At 37.5% G+C, this 18,497-nt stretch overlaps 1 protein-coding gene across 1 annotated transcript in view; it reads left to right on the top strand.

Moving 5' to 3' along the window:
• MALRD1 (MAM and LDL receptor class A domain containing 1) overlaps positions 1-18,497 on the top strand; it is a 650,667-nt gene that overhangs the window by 570,271 nt on the left and 61,899 nt on the right. The window lies entirely within an intron of this gene.

The following is an 18,497-nucleotide window of genomic DNA, read 5'->3' as shown; positions in this document are numbered from 1 at the left end:
TTATTTTGTAGATAAAAACTGAAAAACATTGTTTTCTTGTTAGAGTGTCAGAATGAGAATGTGTTTAGTTTAAATAAAGCCTTTCATAAAGGAAGTAAGGCTTTACATATATTCTTTTCCATTTTGTTGGAATTAAAAATGATTTATAAGAATATTCTCTGTAGCAATGTAAATTATAATGCATTGTCCTTTTCTTGTGATTATTGTTTTAATGATGTTGAGGGAATGCAAATTATATACATGAAAAGATAGAGGTTGATAAATGGTGTATAATATATTCTTTTTATAGTCTATTGTTCACTAGGATAAGTCACCCTAGTGAACAAATATATTCCATATTGACAAGTATTTTGCCTACGTTTCTTTGTTTTTATGGTAAAACATCACAATATGTAAAATTTAATTAGTCATTCATTGAATATCAAGTATATGAAATACTGTGAGGTGCAAGGGACGGAAGTCTGGGCTTGGAATTAGAAGATCTGTTTGACTATACTTAACAATTAAGTAGCAGTATCAGTCAGGGACCAAGCAGAAAATTCACCCAAGAGGGCTCAAGAAACAAAACTCCCAAGAAGTGACTACTTACTTTAAGGAAGGTATCAGCAAGGTTAACGAACAAGAAGGAACGTTGAGACTCTAAGAGACGAGCAAGAGTAGAAAGCCTAAATTGGAAGGACAAGAGGTAGATGGTGGATAACCAGTTCCCAGTGAGAGCTGGAACAGTGGGGAAGGGCCTCATGGCAGAAACGGTAGTTGGGGAGGCATGCAGCTGCTGCCGTGGTAGAGAAACTGGAGGAGACAGACAAAACACATCCAAATTCTCTCTCCTCCCATCCTCCAAACTCCAGCTTCTGTCTCCCATTGGCTAAATCCAACAGAAAACCAACAAAAGAACATAGATAAGGATATAATCCATAGCAGTTTTTTGCCCAGGTCACAGCACAGGACATAGAAGGGGTTCCAGGCCTTCAGAGTGATCTTGGTAAGTCTCTTAACCTCTCTCTATTTTAGTATATGTATCAATTAAAAGCCCATCCAGCCACACTGACTTAAAAACTTAAGGAAAAATTCTTTTTCTTATAATAAAAATTCTAGAGATAAATGATTACCAGCATTGTTTTTCTTGTTCAAGGATGCCAAGACCAAATTTGTCATTCTCCTGAAATTATATTCTTGGCCCGGTACTATATCATATTCCTTTCTCCAGACAACTCAAAAAAAGCTAGGGCCAAAGGAAAAAAGGAGCTTAACCAGAAGTCTCACCCAACAATTTCCACATGTATCTTGTTTTCCTAAGAAATGTACTGTGATGAGATATTCAGTGGACATTTAGATTAAGGTGTAATGATCAATAAGATTATCAAGTTATAAGAGATCGTGGTTTGTAGACCTCTTGTGCAACATTGAGGATATTAAAAGGTGTTGAGAGAGCAATTTTGAGGGAGTGGATTTATGAAGATTTCTTGGCCACGCTGAGTCCCACTCTTCTCCTCAAGGGAAAACAGTGAAATTGGCCTCAATGAGATGTCTCAAAGAGCACTGGTATGTTTCTTACACTTGTAAGAGCTGGTCGGACTAGTGTTTGCCCTGCATGTGACATATCTGAAGGTGATTGGCTGTGGCTATTGGCCTACAGTGGCAAGGCAGAGTGAGACAGTAGCTGGGGCACTGGAAAACAACTGCATGCCTCCCCTTAGAAGTAGGTCGAAAGTATACACGTCCTGGAGACAGAATGTTCTATTCATATTAGTAATGTCAGCTTGGTCGTTTTTATAAGAGTTTTGCCCAAAATGATTTTCCCTGAAATTGGGTGGACCCTAAAGCAAAAGGACCCTAAAAACGCCTTCTGAAAAATCCATAGATTCTCCTTTAAACACTTCCAGGGCCCAGAGAACTAGAAGCACAACTCAAGTAAGCATGTTCTTTATCCACTTTCCCCTTGCCTTCCTTAGACAACAATTCCAGATGGACTAAAAGCATTTGGGAGAGGAATAGCTGAGGGAAAAAGAAAAATGCCAACTCACCTATATTCAGACTGTGGTCAGCCCTCCTAAATCTGCCTCCTGCTAAGGGAGTGGAAGAAATGCAACCTAAAGTTTGGGGGTTTTATTTTTACATAAGATTGAGCATTCAAATCACCAAAATGAAGCTGATTTTGACTTAAGTGACCATCACATTATTTATTTACCTAAAGTGAGCAGGAAAGTCATGAGCTCTCCTGGAATTTCATTTAGGTATAGCAGATTTAAAGACCATGGAAAACAAAATGGACTTTATTTTTATTGGATGCCAAGAGTTATGCTTTGCAGTGTACAGGTTTAATAGTCTTTCATCTGGGCATTTTTCAGGGTTCTTTTGGTAAGGAAGGAGGAGAGAAGGGATATGGGCTACTTCCCTAGAAGTCTATTCCACAGAACTCATCTGCAAAGTGAGCAGGATGAGCTAGACCAGGGGTCCTCAAATATGACTGCACAGCTATAAAAAATAATATACTATAAAAAGTAAGTAAGCTATAAAAACTTAGAAGAGTTTGATACTAGAAACTTATTTCATTCCAGAACTATACAAAAGGCAAAATTGGGGAGCCAACCTCATGACTGAGTGGTTAATTTCACACACTCTGCTTCAGTGGCCCAGGGTTTCACTGGTTCAGATCCTGGCTGCAGACCTAGCACTGCTCATCAAGCCATGCTGAGGCAGCATCCCTCTTAGCACAACTAGAAGGACCTACAACTAGAATATACAACAAAGTACTGGGGGACTTTGGGGAGAGGAAGAAGAAAAAAATATATAGGCAACAAATGTTAGCTCAGGTGCCAATCTTTAAAAAAAAGAAGGCAAAATTGGCCAGACATTTGACTCCTATAGAAAAATCACTACCAGAAGTACTTCCAGCTTAGAGGAAGAATACATGAAACGAAGTGTGCAAGCAAGATTCTATACCCATGAAGTTAACATAATCTTCCTCTTTTTTTTTTTGCTGGAGGAAGATTAACCCTGTGCTAACATCTGTCCCAATCTTCCTCTACTCTATATGTGGATTGCCACAACAGCAGGGCTTGACAGTGTGTAGCTCTGTGCCCAGCATCTGAACCTGTGAACCGAGGCCGCTGAAGCAAAGTGTGCCAGACTTAACCACGACATCATGTGATTGGCCCCTTCTTTCATCTTTTAATATGAAATATACATTTGGAAAACTGAAGAAAACACATAAATTAATATAACCAATAATTTCAAACTGGACTCCTATATCTCATGGTTTTAAACATGAATTTTACCAAATCTTCCTAGAACAATAATCCCTATTTTGTACCAACTATTTCAGAAAAGGGAACAAAGAAAAGAAGTGGGAAAACCATCCTACTCATTTTATCATATTTAGGATAATGTTGACACCAACAATGGATAAGGAGAGAATAAAGGAAGTTTAGGCCAATTTTACTTCTAAATACAAAGGGAAAAATCAAATTAAAATATTCACGAACTGAATTTATCAATTATCAGATAAAGTAACTTAGTCATAGAGAGGTTCAGCAGCTTGCCCAGTGCTAGTGAGTGACAAACCCAGATACCAGAGCTACCTGATTCCAGAATGAGAGTCTGGAATGTCAATGATGTATAACCACATCAGTCATATGGTCAAACTTCTGTTTTTAGAACGTTAAGGTCCCCTTCCCTTTACAGAAATAAGAAATGAATCAGCACACATACCAGCCACATGACCGGGTGGGCACGTGGGGTTAAGTCACAGTACTGGTACGCCTGGAACTAGATGCGGTCTCCAAAACAAGTTTGAGATCACTTTCCCAGAAAGGAACCACTTGGTACTTAGAAAGAGAGCATCACACAACACATCAAAGGATTCAGGAGAGATAGCAAACGTTTTAGACCTAACAGATCAACAAAAGGAATGCCAAGGATATATGACATAGGTATTTAAACAAAAGCAGTGAATAAGGTCACATGCCAAAGGACGTTTTTTTTTTCCTTATTGGTTTCTCTTTGTGGATTGTGAAAACACGTCAACTGTGTTAAAGGCACAGGATAAAGCAAATTGGGGGAGACGGCTTAGAGAGACTGAAATTAATCATAAAAGTTACAGGCACAACGAAAGTCAACAATTAAAGTGATACTGCATTAAGAGAGTAGCAGAAAATTAATTTTGGAAAAGAGATTTTGGAACTTAATAATTAATTACATATGAATGAGGGATGATAAAGAAGAAGGAAGAATCAGAGATTACTCCAGGCTTTTTTAAGAGCTTGGAAAATGGTGGTCCAGGTAGGCAGGAACTTGAATGTCTGGAAGAAGAGTTGTTTTCAAGAGAAGAGACCCAGTATTCTATTAAACTATCCAGCAAGTATATTTCCAGCTACTTCAGGAATGTGAACCAACCCATCCTTCACCAGACCCGGGGTTTGTTTGCAATTATTATGGCATTTTTTTTAGCCTTTGCTCTCAGATTCCAATGAGGTCACCTCCCACAAAAGATTGTCTGTGGAAGCTGAGTGTTTGGCAAGACTCCTAGTGAAGGAAGCCCAGACTCAAACCATAAGAGACATGTCAGCAAACAGCTTAACTTCCTTTTTGTCATGTGGGTGACTGGAGTAAAAGGAAGGCTAGGTTTTATTTTCTTTTTAATTAAAGCCTCATGAAAATGAAATTCTTAAATTTTGCTTTATCCAAAAAGAAAAAAAAGAAAGAGCTCAGAGCTCCATAAGACATAGAACTAAACAGAAAGTAAAAGTGAGGACATGTAAGTGAGGAATGGTCCAGAAGTTCAAATAAAGAGACAGATAGTGATGATATAAAATGTGTAACATTTTTATCCTCCAAAACAAAAATTATATAGCAAAGAAAAAAGTTTAGTCTTGATAATGTGCTTGTACTTCTAAAAAGAATCCATTGCGCCACCAAGTAGGGTTCAACTGTGTAGGTGGATGGACGAAATTCATTTGCTTATCTGAGTCTAGAACACCGGCAAGATACAGTCAGTCTCTAAACGGTCTTGATTAAGCAAACGGCTGAAATGAAGGAGTTCAAATTCAACAGGCACATCTCTTTGATCCCCACAAGAATCCTGTAAAATAACTCTCTGGCCACCACACATGCAGGTTCCCATATCCTTTAAAGCAAGTTTTTCCCAGCTCACACTACACATTTTGGGAAATACAAAAACTTATGTATATATCTCAGAGTTTCACAGAGTTTGGCTCTCCACAGAATCCCTGAAGGAGTCATTTGAATCTCAGTTTTCCATTCTTTTAGTGCACAGGAACTTTAGCGTACCTCTCTAGTCTTCCACCATAAAATCAGGGTAAGAAATGACAAATATGGGGGTGGGCCCAGTGTTGCAGCAGTTAAGTTTGCACATTCCGCTTCTCAGCGGCCCGGGGTTTGCCAGTTCAGATCCTGGGTGCGGACATGGCACCGCTTGGCAAAGCCCTGCTGTGGTAGGTGTCCCATGTATAAAGTAGAGGAAGATGGGCACGGATGTTAGCTCAGGGCCAGTCTTCCTCAGCAAAAAGAGGAGGATTGGCGGTAGTCAGCTCAGGGCTAATCTTCCTCAAAAAAAAAAAAATGACAGATACAAATTATTTTATTGGCAGAGGGAGTTAAATAAAAGAGTATGAATGAATAAGAATTGAACATTAGTATTTTCTCTAGTCATATTTGCAATGTATACACCTCTGGCCAGAAGCTAACCACTGTATCATTTTCAGCATACAGATAATTTGAATGTTCTGAACTCAACAAGACAGGATGTAGTTTGAGTTTCCATCAACTAAACTTCAGAGTTGCTATTGCCCTAAAGAGTCGATGTGTGGTTTTATGTCTATATATCACATATGTCAGAATATATGGGATTTTTTCAGGAGTGGTGGTAATGGAGATGGAAGTGATTTCCACAGCAAAGCTGGGCAAATTAAATTGAAATTAGTTCAAGTCACCCCCCTTCCCCCGCACGAATAAGTATTGCAGTGACTCCCCGTTGAATATGATGCCCACCAGGGGGTACTGCCTCATTGCTATTCCCTGCGCTCCCATTGCAGTGTCCAAGAGTGTCTCCAATCCTGAAAAGGCAGAAGGAGGAGGAAAAGAAAATGTTTTAATTTTTTTTAAATAAATACATGTCTACAGGGTCTTTCAAGAAATGCAATTAAAATTGAACACTGAACATTTTATTAGTGTTCCTTTATACCCTAACTATATTCTGTATCAAATATTTTGTGGAGTCTCACAGCACTAGACTATTTTGGAAAATGTGGTGTCCAATAGCATCTAATTCTAATTTGTATCTCTCTGGGTCACTGTGGTTAAAAAGTTCCTTTCATTTCATTTCTTCAACTTATCTAGTTTCCTCCCTTCCCCTTTCTACACAATCCAGAAATAACTGTACTCATGGTATTACACAGCAAGATAGCTGAGATGTGGAAATTATATAATCATTTTTTGTTTTTCAAATGAAAAGAAAAGGAGCAGAGAGGGAATTTGTCAGAATAATAGAGTTTTGTCTTTGAAAAAACTTTAGTGCTACACATTTTTCATATCCCATTAAAACTCATCTAGAAATTGCTTTCTACTCATATTATTATCTTAATGCTATCTGTATTTATTTATCTTGGATATTCATTTTTATTAATGGTCCCATGGAAGAAAAAATAGGCTCAAATGAGAGAAAAAGCCTAAGATTATCAGATTTAAACATCCAAAAGGTATGTTTAATGTAACATAGGCTCTATGATGGTGGGTTATGTTTTTATGTGACAGCATATACAGTATTATGAATCTGATAAACAGCAAATAATACACAATGACATTCTAGAATTAACATTCAAAATCTTATTGTTAGATAAAATGGTTTAAGTGAATAATGAATAGCACTAAAGATATTATAAATAATCTATACATATCAGAGTACCAAGCAATAATTATGTGTGTACTCATTGCCTTTTGATTATCAGACAAAGGCTTTACATGCAAAAGGAAAAGGTGCATTCTGGGAAATGGTAGTGGATAATACTTTATAAGAGAGTATGATTCTTGCAAGCAAAATACATCAACTTGAGGCAGATTAATAATTTTGTTGAACAAATGTTTTTTCCCCAGTACAATGTCAGACCTTGTTTAGAACTTTTTGTTTATGGTGTTCTGGTTCTCCATTACAGATTATAAGATCCAACAAATTATGAAAAAAGTAAGACCTTCAAGGAATGATAGAAACCATTTGCTACATTCTTGGAGAGAAAAGCCTTTGTTAGGAGAGAATTAGCATTGCAGCCATGTTCCTCTATTTACAATCTAATGTGAGTTTGCCTATCTCTTATGCAAGCTTATTAGCTGATTTTTAATGGCTGGTATAAGCAGTCTAAATTTAATTACAAGTGTGCTTTTTTTTTTTTTTTTAAAGATTGGCACCTGGGCTAACAACTGTTGCCAATCTTTTTTTTTTTCTGCTTTTTTTCCCCAAACCTCCCCTGTACACAGTTGTATATCTTAGTTGCAGGTCCCTCTAGTTGTGGGATATGGGATGCCGCCTCAACGTGGCCTGATGAACGGTGCCATGTCCGCGCCCAGGATCCGAACCCTGGGCCGCCTCAGCGAAGCGCGTGAACTTAACCACTCGGCCACGGAGACAGCCCCTAATTACAAGTGTGCTTTAAAAAATATTTCCCAACTGCTAGACATGACTTCCCCAGAGTTAAACTGTAAATTCAACGCTCATATATGTTAAATGGCCTAAATTGTGTTATAATCCATGAATCTAAACCCTGTTTTATTATTGGTAATAACAAGTGGCTTGTAATGGTAGGAATTAGAGATTATTTTAGAGTGAAATAAAGATTAACACACACTTTCCTCAAAATTAAAGCTAATCTTGGTCATTTGCGTAGTACTTTTAAAAAGTGTCTTCAAATGATATATTTCAAACTCACCCCCAAACTAAATTTATCAAAAATTCACAACATATTTTGTTTTTAAGGATTATGTCAGCAAAACCATTTTTTGTTTGTTTATACAACTCATTATATTGGCATGAATCATTGTGGAAACAGAACAGACAATTCCAGAAAAATTTATTGAATTGTCTTAGTGGTTAATCTTTTCTCTCTTCTGTGAAGGTGTATTAGACTCTGCGATCTCTATAGTCAGCAAAATGAGGGGTAAATTTTTGACTGGGACTCTGTGCCCCTATTTTTAAAATCCATTTAGATGGGGCCAGCCAGGTGGTGCAGCGGTTAAGTGTGCATGTTCTGCTTCTTGGTGGCCTGGGGTTCACTGGTTTGGATCTTGGGTGTGGACATGGCACTGCTTGGCACCCCATGCTGTGGTAGGTGTCCCACATATAAAGTAGAGGAAGATGGGCATGGATGTTAGCTCAGGGCCAGTCTTCCTCAGCAAAAAAAGAGGAGGATTGGCAGCAGATGTTAGCTCAGGGTTAATCTTCCTCAAAAAAAAAAAACAAAATCCGTTTAGAGGTACAGAAAGTACTTATGAAATGCTAACCTAACCAACCAAGAATATCGAGTTTTTTTATTTAAAACTCAGCCTACCTGCATAGTTGACTCACTTACACTGTTACTTCCCATTCCTCAGTAAAAGACATTTTTAAAAAGTAAAATAAATAATATAAAAACAAGCTAAAAATAATTGACTAGACTGGTAGGGGAAAAACGATCAAAATCATCAGCACTGTAAATACATAGATCTTTCAACTGGACAAACCTATTCCTAAGACTAGGAGCAATACTCTGGATAATTTAGAAAGATCTAAGAACAAAAATACAATCTGCAAAGAAACTGTCAAGTTCAGTTTAGGTAACATTCCTATGAGAAGAGAGGGATCTTTTAAAATGTGAAGGTCGAGGTTAGATACCTCAAGTTTGAGAGCTAGAGTGAAAGAATCAAAGATTACTGGCATCCATGTATTACTAAGAGAGGGGATGAGGCTGTGAGTCTGGAGGGAGGCCATGAGAGAAAATGTTTCTGATTGGTTTCAGGGCGTGGTCTCAGACAGATGCGCAAACCAGGGTATTCCCATTGGCTCCAGAAAGCTCCCTCTACTTCAGGCTCTCATTGAACTTGATTCATATTATGACTTCGTAGCTGTAGTAATTTTATAGTTAGTTTGAACATAGCTGCCTTATCACCCTCTTGTGGATAATGATCAAGTTCAGCTTGCCTTTGCATTTCCTCTGTATATTTTCCCCATTGTAGGAAAAATTTGTATGCCAACTAGTACAATAAATTCTGGGCAAAATAAGCATTGTTTAAGCATACACAATTAAAACTGTGCTACTATTTCTTCAGTTAACCAGAATTGTACTTAAGTAAAATGTCCAGTAACTTTAATATGTTTTTATAATGGAAGTTTATATTAATTCTGACGATAGAGGGGAAAAAATCAGTGCCCTTTCTTCTAGTTTTAGCCCCTGATTCCACTAGCAGATTGAATTCAATGTTTGACCTTAGGATTTTCTTAAAAGAAGCGTAATTATTAGTATGCAGTGTGAACAGCAGGAATACTGCAGATTCTGTCCCTCCTCGCAGCATATATTCCGCTTGCTCCCGTATCTATTCTCCACCCTCTGTTCCCACGGCCTGCGCCTGGGATGCTGACCTTCCTGGACTGCATCAACAGGCTCCCTTGCCCTTTGGCTTCTAATTGAATTCAGCCAGTGGGATGCACTCTAGAGATCAGAGGGTAGAAGGAGAATGAGAGTATTTTCCCGGGCCCCTTCCCTCCTGGGCCATTGCAGGCTGACTGTATCCTTCTAAGACCGAGCTTCTAACAGGGGGCCTCCTCTTCCTCTACTGATCTATTTCTGAGCTCAGGAAAGAGCTCTCTCCTCTTGCCCCTTCAACTTCCTACTGTTACTTACCCAGACATACTGCTCCATCCCTTATTGCTTTGCCTAAGCCTTGCCTTCATTTTTGTAAAAATTCCATTTAATGAACCCTCCTCAATAAACCAAATTGACTAGCTTCTGCCGGAACCCTAAATGAACACTTCCCCTCCAAACTCTTGATTTTAAGAAGGGAGAAAACTTAAAGGAATGTTGTGTAGGCTTCTGGATCCCCAAAGTACAGGAACCAGGGCTACTGTGAGATACTCCTGAACTCATTTTAGGTACCTGATCAGGTAAAGAAACGCCATCATTATGAATTTGAAAGAAATATTGAAGTTTGTATCAAGAAGGTCCAGCAGATGCTCACCACAACCGCCCTATCACTCTGCTTGGTTGAAAGGCGTTTGTACTTCCAAATGCTTTGCTTGTGGACATCGGAGATGGACAAGGAGAAGCAGTTCATTCCATTGGATCACGTGCAGTGATGGGGAGTCACTTATGCTGGTGTAAATATATGCCTATATGACTTTATGTGCACATGCGAGACAGCAGCTGTCTCTAAGCAATAAAATGGAGTATTTACCTGAGGATCATCTTAAAGATTACCATTTTCCAAGAAGATCTTATCTCATAACAAGATCCCGTGATGAGATCAAAACAATTGTGGTAGTAGGCAGTGTATCATCTAATAATATCAACGGCCATCATTTTTTAACACCATAGGTCAGCTACTACTGTTTCATTCAATTTTAAGAAAAAAAAATCCATGAAGGTGTTGTTTTCAGATGATGAACCTAAGGATCAAATATATTTAGTATCTTTCCCAAAGTCATGCAGCTAATAAGCAGCAAAATTGGAAGATAAACCCAGTCTGTCTGACTATAAATAATATTCTTTTAACTATTAGCCCTCATAATTAGCCTCTCGGTTATATGTAAAAAGCAAGAGTTCATAAAGCTATTCATTGTGCATTTGGGGTAAGTAACAGATCTCATGAAAATTAGTTATATTTTGATGGTGGTATATAAACAATTATCTGGTACTGATTAGAACTTGGAATAAACTATGTATTAATTCTAATTGAAGGACATTATCAGATAATTTTCTTTTTTTGTTTGTTTAATAGTGTCACTATATCTTGTGAAATCTCAGACAATGATCTTTGAATTCCATACATGAGAAATGCGTAGGAATCAAATTATTTTCTTAATTCCCAAATAGTATGTTAAACAAAGCATATCTTTTGTCCCACAGAAACAAATTTTGGTTTTCCTACATTTGCATTTTCTTTGTTGACTAAATGCAAGTTTTATAGCTCATGTAGATAAGGAAAAGCACAGTTTTGCTATGTTAAATGTGGATCCAGTTTCCCCACAATTTTCTTTTCTTTTCTTTTTAAAATGGAATTGTTTCCCCTTTTGTTTGTTTTCTCTGAGATACATCCAAAGGTTACAATTTCCTTTTTCAGCAGTTCATTAGGGAGGGGACTGGCATGTGGCTGCTGGCTGGAATTATTAATAGGAAAACTCATTCCACTGTCTCATCTACTAGATTGCTTCCAACTTTTGGTTAACCAGTGACCCAAAATATTTGTAGAATATAAAATATTTTAGGTTTAAAGTAGGTTTTAAAGCTTCACCTGTTAGTTTCTCAGTTACACAGCTGAGTGCTGTTTACGTCTGTGTCTCTGGGACTCAGGACACTGGTTGACACATATGTACTTTAAAAAAAATAACACAGCAAATAATAATGATACTTTTTTTAATAAAGTTGCTTTGTGTGTTGAATGAGACGACCTATGTACAGCCTTTCACTTTTCCTGGTTCAGGAGTAAAAGGGACAGAAGTATGCATTGCTTTGTAGTTTAAGACATAAAATGTGCTCTCTCTATATATGCAGTCCTTAACAAAAAAGTTGTCACAGCTGTGCGGGGCACTCACTGAAAAAAGACCTATGAGAGGTGATCAGGCAAACAGAGGAAAGAGACAGAGAAAACTTTTAAAAGCTGGATACAATGTGACAAATGTCCTCAGGTGACCTAGAAGTAAGTGTTCCTCAAACTGCTGTTCACCAAAAGAGCCCTGGTAGCAGAAAGAAACAAATGCTTATCTCTGGAGAAGTACAGAGGGCAGCTTGAAGCAGTTAACAGCAGTGCAACATTTCCTGATAGTTTTGTACTTTATCTTAAAAAAGTTAGCAAACTTTGCAATGTATACCGTGTTGTATCTGTATTTGTCTCTACATAATAATGGTTTTCAAAACTCCTTAAGTATAACAGATGCCCCAAAATTAGGTATGACAATTCTATCATGTTTTGCATACTCCTTAGCCTTCTACTTTTATGTCAACCTGTTTGAATGAAACCTACCTAAAGGAGTTTCACATGCTCAGTTTCCCTGGGCCTACATGGCAATTAAGCTTTCCATACAGAAGTCACTATTATGGATGGGCTGCTCCAGAGCAGGGGTAATAGGTAAGTAAAATGACCATATAATTTATTCTCATAAGTGGAACATGTTTGAATGTGAAAGGGGGCACAATTTCGGCAGGACAAATTAGCCAAGACTGTCTCAAGTAAACCAGGTCTGAACTGCTTGTACTCACAACACTTCTGACACCAACTGTGTGGGTATTTTCATCACACCAACTAATTCTCCAACTCTCAGAACACTGACTAGGTTTCCAATAATTCAGTTCAATTCTAACACTATCTACCTGGCATTAGCATCAGATCCCATAAGTTAAAGGGGTGAGTCCCACAAGACTGCCCCCACCTCAGGTACCAATCACGAGTGCTGGACTTCCTATGCATCTGACCAACTGGCTATAAATTGAGGCTCCCCACAACCCCCTCCTCAGGTTCAGTAATTTGCTAGAACAACTCACAGAACTCAGGAAAGCACTTTGCTTACTGTAATCCATTTATTATAAAGGATGCAACTCAGGAACAGGAGAATAGAAGATATGCATTGGACAAGGAATGGGAGAGGGTCATGTGGCTTCCGTGTTCTCTGTGGGATTGCCACCTTTCCAGCATCTCCATGTGTTCACCAACTCAGAAGCTCTCCAAACCCCATCATTTAGGAACTTTTATCAAGGTTGTATTACATAGGCATTATTAATGAAATCATTGGCCTTTGGCATTTGGCCTCAATCTCCAGTCCTTCTCCCCTCCCCTGAAGTCCAGGAATAGGGCTGAAAGTTCCAAGTCTCTAATCACGTGGTTGGTTCCTTTGGCAACCATTTACCATGCTGAAGCTATCTAGGGCCCCACCAAGAGTCACCTCATTAGCATAAACTCAAATATAATTGAAAGGGGCTTGTTATGCATACCAAAAGATACCCCTTAAACCCTATTAGTCAGGAAATTCCAAAGGTATCAGGAAATGGGGACAAAGAGAAAACATGTATTTTTTACAGTAATCTAATTTATATATGCAAATTCTAAGTAAGTTGTGGAACTGGTGAATTAAGAAGGATTTAGCTTGGGATATAGACATCTGTGTATCCAAAAGACTGGCAGGAAGTAGACTAAATGGAATATTTTAATCAACAATGCAAAATAGTAGGACTTTTGCTTTTAGCTTTTCTGGAGTAACTGATACCAGAATAGCCACCCCATTCAAATCAATGATAAAACTGGGAAAAATATATAATTAAGTATTTTCAAACATTGAACCAACAGGCAGCAGAAGTCTGCAATCCCTGAGAGAAGGGAAACTTGTGAGGTAAACCCCATGATTTTATAAACTGTCTGCCTGGACATAATGCCCAAGTGTGGCACAGAAAGCAGGTGTCCAAGCAGTGCATGATGACTAGGGCACCTGAAGGTATTGGAAGTTTCAAAGCAGGGCACCAGATAGGAGGAGGCTATGAAGAGGAGAGGTCCAGAAGTCTGTGGAGATTAGGCTCTACAGGCACAGTGTGAAACTACTCAAGGATTACCAGAGAACAATGGTTATGGGGCCAAAAATGGAAGAGACATTCTAGAGGTCAAGTGGTGCTGGGAGCAGGGGATGGTTAGGAGTCCACATCACCCACAGTGGAAAGACCTCATTAACACCTTGTTGGCACCACTCGCATTTATTTGAGACACGTAAAATCAGACATGAGATAAAGCCTCAATTTAGGATTAAGGACTACATCCCAGAATAATGCCTAATCTAGACCATCCTAACAAAACGTAAAACTAAACCTTGACAAGTGTGCCAAGGAGAGAAAGTTTGAAAGGTGAGTCATGTGAAGTTAGAGGAGTTTGGGGAACTCCTTAAGCTTCCTACAGATAAGCCCTAACACAGCTTAAACCTAAACTTCACAAGTTTCAAGGTAATCAACCAATAATTGAGTCATCTTCCAGAAAAAAAATCAATACTCTTCAGAGGAAGGTGACCAGAGTCTCTGTAATATATAAACAACAACATCCAGTATGCAGATATGCAAAGATGAAGAAAAAGGTAACCCGTAGTCAAGGGAAAAGGCAATCAATAGAAACCAACACCCAAATACTCCAGTTGTTGCATTTAACTAAAACTTTAATATAGTTATAATATGTTCAAGGAACTAAAGGAAAATATGATCTTAATTTGTAAACAGACACAGCATCTCAATAGAGAAATGGAAACTATAAAAAAAGAACAAAATGAAAATTCTAAAACTGAAAAGTCCAATAATTGGAATGAAAATTTCCTGGATAGGATTAAGAGAAGATTAAAGGTGGCAGAAGAAAGATTCAGTGACCATGAGGATAGAAATGAGCCTATCTGAAAATAATGGAGGAAAAAAGATGGACAAACAGAATAAACACAGCCTTAGTGGCTTGTTAGATAGTATGACATACAAGATGGTTTAATATTTCTGTAATAAGGGTCCCAGGAGAAGAGAATCAGTATTGACCAGAAAATTATTCAAGGACATAAAACCAAAAAATTACCAAATTTAGTGAAAAACATCAATTCATAGACTCAGGGAACTCAGCAAATCCCAAGTAAAATAAATATGAAGAAAAACACATCTAGATACATCAGAGTAAAACTGCTGAAAACCAAACTTAAAGGGAAAAGAAAAGAATCTTAAAAGCTGCTAGAGAAAAAAAAGACAATAATATACAGAGAAACAGTAATACAAATGAAGGCTGACTTCCTATCAGAAGCAATAGAAGCAAAAAAGACAGTGGACCAAAATATAAAGTGAATAAGGAAAAAGACACTGTTCAGTAAAAATGTCGTTCAAAGCAAAGGTGAAATACAATACACTTTCAGATAAACAAAAACTAAGAAAATTTGTCACCAGCAGCCATGTACTATAAAAAATGCGAAATAATATAATTCAGGCTGAAGAGAAATTATATGAGATGGAAATTTGCATCTATAGGCAAAAAATAAGAGCATCAGAAATGGCAAATAGATAGTAAATACAAAAAACAATGTTTTTTTCTCATTTTTCCTTAAAAGTCAACTGACTCTTTAAAGCAAAACAGTAAGATTGTAAGGTAGGAAATAAGAAATATGTAGAGTGAGAGGAATAACGGTAGAAGGACCACTTGAGATGGGTAACTGGACCTACACTGTTGTGAATTTATTACATTTGCAAAGTTGGAAATCAGAAGTTTAATTGCATTAAATTATATTAAATGTAAATGGACTAAACATTCAAATTAGAACAAAGATTCTCATGCTGGATAAAAAGCATGGCCTAACTGTATCATGTCTACAAGAGATACTCACTAGTTTTAAAGACACAAATAGGTTGAAAATAACAGAATAGGAAGGGATATACTATGCAGACTCTAAGAATGAGAAAGCTGGCAAGGCTCTATTAATATCAGATAAAGTAGACTTCAAGACAAAAAGTACTGTAAGAAATAAAGAGGAATATTTGTAATGATAAAAGGGGTAATTAAGTAAGAAGACCCATTGATCTAAATATGTATGCAACTGATATCAAATCTTCAGAATTCATAAAGCAAAGAGTAGCTAAACTAAAGGGAGAAATAGACAAATTCACAATCATAGTTGAAGATTTTAAGCACCACTCAGTAAATGATAGAAAAAGTAGACAAAGTTTAGTAAGTATAAAGATTATCTGAGTAACACTATCAATCAACTTGACCTAAATGATTTTTATAGAACACTATACCCAACAACTGCAGAACACATATTTGGAACCTAGACTAAGTTAAAGATTTGAGATGGAATAGGTTAGAACAACAAGTAAAATGCTACACAGGTGGAAAAATCAACAACTCTTCTTGGAGCTGTGAGAGTGGGGAGGACACAGGGCAAACTGTTGCTCCCAAGGTTGGAGAGAGAGGCAAATACAGGAAGTAGAGACTCGTGAGCAGAAACCACTGCAGGAACAAGTCCTGGAGGAGGAAAACTTTAATTGACAAATTGCTGGAGGCTCAGTGTGAACAAGTCTGAGAGTTGAAAACTGCAAAGGGATCCAGTCATAGGGGGCACCCACAATATTGTCAGATTTACCTCCAGGAGCTCAACAAGGTTCCCACCATAAATACTGGCAGAAAAGTCCCTCCTGCTTCCAGCAGGGGGAGGAGCAAAGGAACTCTTGAAATACTCTCGAGTGCTCTGTTCTTCGTAAGAAGGCCTGCCCTCAGGAGAAACTAGTTAACTAGCATCTAACTGAACTGAGGGAAGGGAAATATCTAACTCTGGCTCATTCTAGCCATCCTATTCCACCTAGGGGAGAAAAAAAAACCAGAAACACTTGTGAAGTTCACAGTCCAGAGGTACAGGCTCACTAAAAGACTGAAACATAATCATAGGGGTTTCCCATGCCCCGACACCTCACTAGCACATTACTAAAGGCCTATTTATAGCAATTCCTTTTACCCAGTAGATCATGTCTGGCTGTCAAGAAAAAATTACAAGCCATACCAAAACAAGGCAAAAAAAGAAATTTGAAGAGACAAGGCAAGCATCAGAACCAGACATGGCAGGGATGTTGGAATTATCAGACCAGGAATTTAAAACTATTCTGATTAATATGCTAAGGGCTCTAATGAATAAGGTAGACAATATGCAAGAACAGATGGGCAATGTAAGCAGAGAGATGGAAATCTGAAGAACCAAAATGAAGCGCTAGAAATAAAAAAAAAAATAATGTAACAGAGATGAAAAATGCCTTTGATAGGCTCATTAGTAGACTGGAAAAAATCTGTGAGCTAAAGGATAATCAATAGAAACGTCCAAAACTGAAAAACAAAGAGAACGAAGATTCAAGAAAACAAAGCAGAATATCCAAGGACTGTGGGATGACAACTAAAGCTGTAACATACACATAATTTGAAGGAGAAGAAAGAGAGAAAGGAACAGAAAAAATATTTGAAAAAATAATGGCTGAGAATTTCCCCAAGTTAATATCAAACACTAGACCATAGATCCAGCAAGCTCAGAAAACCTCAAGCAAAATAAATGCCAAAAAAACCCTACACCTAGGCATATGACTTTCAAACTATAGAAAATCAAAGATCAAGCAAGAATCCTGAAAGAAGCCAGAGGGAAAAAAATATCTTACCTATGGAAGAACAAAGATAAGAATTACATCTGACTCTTCCCAGAAACTATGCAAACAAGAAGAGAGTGGAGTGAAATATTTAGTGTTGAGAGAAAAAACCCCACCAACTAGAATTCTGTACCCTGTGAAATTATTCAAAAGTGAAGGAGAAATAAAAACTTTCTCAAACAAACAAAAATTGTGGGAATTTGTTGCCAGTAGACATGATTTGTCTGAAAAGTTAAAGGTCTTTAGAGAGAAGGAAAATAATATAGGTCAGAAGGTAGGATCTACACAAAGCAAGGAAGAGCATCAAGAAAGGAATAAATTAAGCTAAAATAAAAACTTTCTTCTTGTTCTCACTTGATCTAACAGATAAAATTTTGTTCAAAACAATAATAGCAACAATGTATTCCAATATATATATATATATATATAGTCATGTGCTGCATAGTGATGTTTCAGTCAATGATAGACTGCATATATAATGGTGGTCCCATAAAATTAGTACCATATAGCCTTGGTATGTAGCAGGCTGTACCATTTTGCTTTGTGTAAGTACACTCTATGATGTTTGCACAAGGAGGAAATCACCTAATGATGCAATTCTCAGGATGTATCCCCATCGTGAAGCGACACATGACTGTTTATATATATATACACATGTGTAAGTGAAATAAAGAACAGTAATGATACAAGGGACAGGAGGCAAGAATTAGAATTATTTTGTTATTATAAAGTACTCACACTACCAGTGAAGTAGTATAGTGTTATTTTAAAGTGAACTTGGATTAGCTGTACATGTACGCTGCAAACTCTAGGACAAACGCTAAAAGAAATATAAAAAGAGGTATAACCAATATAGTAAGACAGGAGAGAAGACGGAATCCTTTAAATGCTCAACTAAAAAAGGCAAGAAAAGTATAGAAGACAAAAATAGGGGAACAAATTAAGGGCAACAGTAGAAAACAGTAACAAATATGGTAGATATTATTCCATGTCAATAATTACTTTGAATGTCAATGATCTAAATGCAATGATTAAAAGAAAGAGATTGTCAGAGTGGATCAACAAACAAGACCTGGGGCCGGCATGGGGCGCAGCAGTTAAGTTCACACATTCTGCTTCAGC

Source organism: Equus asinus, chromosome 29 (genome assembly GCF_041296235.1).
Source record: "Equus asinus isolate D_3611 breed Donkey chromosome 29, EquAss-T2T_v2, whole genome shotgun sequence".
Classification (NCBI taxonomy): domain Eukaryota; kingdom Metazoa; phylum Chordata; class Mammalia; order Perissodactyla; family Equidae; genus Equus; species Equus asinus.
This window is presented reverse-complemented; position numbering and strand designations above follow the sequence as displayed.